The following is a 3,459-nucleotide window of genomic DNA, read 5'->3' as shown; positions in this document are numbered from 1 at the left end:
GGATTGAGTTCCGGAGTCAGGAGGTCATGTTGCAGCTGTACAGAACTCTGATACGGCCGCATTTGGAGTATTGCGTACAGTTCTGGTCACCGCATTATAGGAAGGACGTGGAGGCTTTGGACAGGGTGCAGAGGAGATTTACCAGGATGTTGCCTGGTATGGAGGGAAAATCTTATGAGGAAAGGCTGATGGACTTGAGGTTGTTTTCGTTGGAGAGAAGAAGGTTAAGAGGAGACTTAATAGAGGCATACAAAATGATCAGGGGGTTAGATAGGGTGGACAGTGAGAGCCTTCTCCCGCGGATGGAAATGGCTGGCACGAGGGGACATAGCTTTACACTGAGGGGTAATTGATATAGGACAGAGGTCAGAGGTAGGTTCTTTACGCAAAGAGTAGTGAGGCCGTGGAATGCCCTACCTGCTACAGTAGTGAACTCGCCAACATTGAGGGCATTTAAAATTTTATTGGATAAACATATGGATGATAATGGCATAGTGTAGGTTAGAAGGCTTTTGTTTCGGTGCAACATCGTGGGCCGAAGGGCCTGTACTGCGCTGTATCGTTCTATGTTCTATGTTCTATGTAATCATTCAATCTTTGCTCACAGACATCGCTGACAGACATTCAACATGTTCCTACTGGATTTCCTAAGGTCAATCCTGTCGTGCATTCAAAGGAAAATACTGCACATGTTGTGAATGTGCATGAGAAACTAAAAATGATTGGATTAAACCACATAAAATTTGAGGATGTCTGTGGAGCCTAACACAAAGTTAATGTTTCAAATCTGTGTGATCCTTTTTCAGAGCTGAAGCGAGGTTACATGCAATGGAGTAGATGAGGATAATGGAAGTTGCGTGAAAAATGGGAGATATGGAAGTTTGACGTAAAACAGGGGAAAGCAACCTTGAAGGTCAGTACCACAGAAATGTTGTCAACATTTTCTGTGTTCACCATTAAATGAGAAGCATTCTTCACAGGCTTTGACCTGTATGTACAAAGGTACTGCTGAGATTTGAACTCAGGATCTCCCGTTTACAAGACAGGCGCTTTAACCATCTAAGCCACAGCACCAATCTGCCAGACAGTTTTGCAAGTGCAGAACAGATTTCAATTGTTTTGATTAAACATCAGTATTGTTGATTTCTCCTGCTGACTTTGAGAGTGCAAATTAAAATATTCCTCGGCACTGGGCTTTTGAAACTGTAAAGATTGCAGTTATTTCTGAAAGTTATTAATTTAAAAGCAGTTCTGCAGGAAAGGAGCATACAAACAGGAAATATTTTGCGAATTGGTAAGTGATTAAACATGGCCAGAAAACTATAGTGGTATAATGCAGGACAAGACCAGGAGAGAGTTTAAACATCAACTGAAAATCTAGCAAAAATTCTTGAAAATTCTGGACGGCTGTTGCAATTTGGCAAACACGACGTTGTCACGGTTCTTCCACTTTCCATAAAGCATCCTGCATTCTTTATTTTTATTTCCGACTGTTCATTGGGAAGCAAACGCCTTGAGCCAAAATCAAAACTCTGACAGGGACCTGAACCCTGGACCATCAGATTAAAAGCCTGATGCGCTACCAACTGAGCTACCAGAGCCCAATGTAAAAATGTTCTCATAGCTCACTTCAAAGTCTCATATTGTATCTTTTGAATTTCCTTCACTGGTAATTCGGCCTCTCCAGCTCATTTCCCTCGCAAGCAGACCGGCAGCCTCCCTTTGTTTTCCTTTCTCAAATTCTTCAACTTGGACTCGCATTTTACCAATGACTTGAGATGTGGCAACTGTTGTTGCCCACGGGCATGCACTGGGACTTCAAGACATTGAAGATTACGGTTAGTTCGCTGAGATATCAGTGGGAAGCGACAGAGCTACAGATTGTATTTTAAGAGGGGTAATAAAGCGTGTCATCTGTTGTTTGCTGTGGCAGAGTGTGAACGCAAGTAAGCTCATCTAGAAAACTAACAAATTATGCAAATCGCAAATTTCAGGGTGTCAATAGATCTGTCAACACCACATCTTCATGGAAAATGCCCAACAATTTATCCCGCCCGAATCGTTCTTGCTACCATGCAGCAACATATATCGTCCAATAAAAAAGCAAATTACTGCGGATGTGAAATCTGAATTAAAACAGGAAATTATGGAAAATCTCAGTGGGTCTGGCAGCATCTGTGATGAGAGAACTGAGCTAACATTTCGAAGTTGGGTCACACTTAATCAGAGTAAATCATTTAATCATTCAATCTTTGCTCACAGACATCGCTGACAAACATTCAAAATGTTCCTACTGGATTTCCTGAGGTCAATCCTGTCGTGCATTCAAAGGAAAATACTGCACATATTGTGAATCTGCATGAGAAACTAAAAATGCTTGGGTGAAAGCTCATAAAATTTGAGGATGTCTGTGGAGCCAAACACAAAGTTAATGTTTCAAATCCGTGTGATCCTTAGTCAGAGCTGAAGCGAGGTTACATGCAATGGAGTAGATGAGGAAAATGGAAGTTGCGTGAAAAATGGGAGATATGGAAGTTTGACGTAAAACAGGGGAAAGCGATCTTGAAGGTCAGGACCACAGAAATGTTGTCAACATTTTCTGTGTTCACCATTAAATGAGAAGCATTCTTCACAGGCTACATGCTTTGACCTGAATGTACAAAGATACTGCTGAGATTTGAACTCAGGATCTCCTATTTACAAGACAGGCACTTTCACCATCTAAGCCACAGCACCAATCTGCGCAACAGCTTTGCAAGTGTAGAACAGATTTCAATTGTTTTGATTAAACATCAGTATTGTTGATTTCTCCTGCTGACTTTGAGAGTGCAAATTAAAATATTCATCGGCACTGGGCTTTTGACACTGTAAAAATTGCAGTTATTCTGAAAGTTATTAATTTAAAAGCAGTTCTGCAGGAAAGAAGTATACAAACAGGAAATATTTTGCGAATTGGTAAGTGATTAAACATGGCGAGAAAACTATAGTGGTATAATGCAGGACAAGACCAGGAGAGAGTTTAAACATCAACTGAAAATCTAGCAAAAATTCTTGAAAATTCTGGACGGCTGTTGCAATTTGGCAAACACGACGTTGTCACGGTTCTTCCACTTTCCATAAAGCATCCTGCATTCTTTATTTTTATTTCCGGTCATTGGGAAGCAAACGCCTTGAGCCAAAATCAAGACACTAACAGGGATTTGAACCCTGGACCCTCAGATTATAAGGCTGATGCTCTACCGACTGAGCTACCAGGGCCCATTTCAACAACTCTCTCATAGCTCACGTCAAAGTCTCATATTGTATCTTTTGAATTTCCTTCACTGGTCATTCAGCCTCTCCAGCTGATTTCCCTCGCAAGCAGACCGGCAGCCTCCCTTCGGCTTTCTTTCTCAAATTCTTCAACTTGGACTCGCATTTTACCAATGACCTGTGATGTGACAACTGTTGTTACGCAGG

General features: G+C 41.5%; 3 non-coding genes across 3 annotated transcripts; all 3 read right to left on the bottom strand.

The window, feature by feature from the left end:
• Positions 1 to 1,000: 1,000 nt before the first annotated feature.
• Positions 1,001 to 1,074, bottom strand: trnat-ugu (transfer RNA threonine (anticodon UGU)). The gene has a single exon. It is a non-coding gene; the product is annotated as a tRNA-Thr (tRNA).
• Positions 1,075 to 2,662: 1,588 nt separating this feature from the next.
• Positions 2,663 to 2,736, bottom strand: trnat-ugu (transfer RNA threonine (anticodon UGU)). The gene has a single exon. It is a non-coding gene; the product is annotated as a tRNA-Thr (tRNA).
• Positions 2,737 to 3,185: 449 nt separating this feature from the next.
• trnai-uau (transfer RNA isoleucine (anticodon UAU)) lies at positions 3,186 to 3,258 on the bottom strand. Its single transcript has one exon. It is a non-coding gene; the product is annotated as a tRNA-Ile (tRNA).
• Positions 3,259 to 3,459: the final 201 nt, after the last annotated feature.

Source organism: Scyliorhinus torazame, chromosome 4, assembly GCF_047496885.1.
Source record: "Scyliorhinus torazame isolate Kashiwa2021f chromosome 4, sScyTor2.1, whole genome shotgun sequence".
Classification (NCBI taxonomy): Eukaryota; Metazoa; Chordata; class Chondrichthyes; order Carcharhiniformes; family Scyliorhinidae; genus Scyliorhinus; species Scyliorhinus torazame.
Note: the sequence above shows the minus strand (reverse complement) of the source record. Positions and strands in the feature narration are given on the sequence as shown.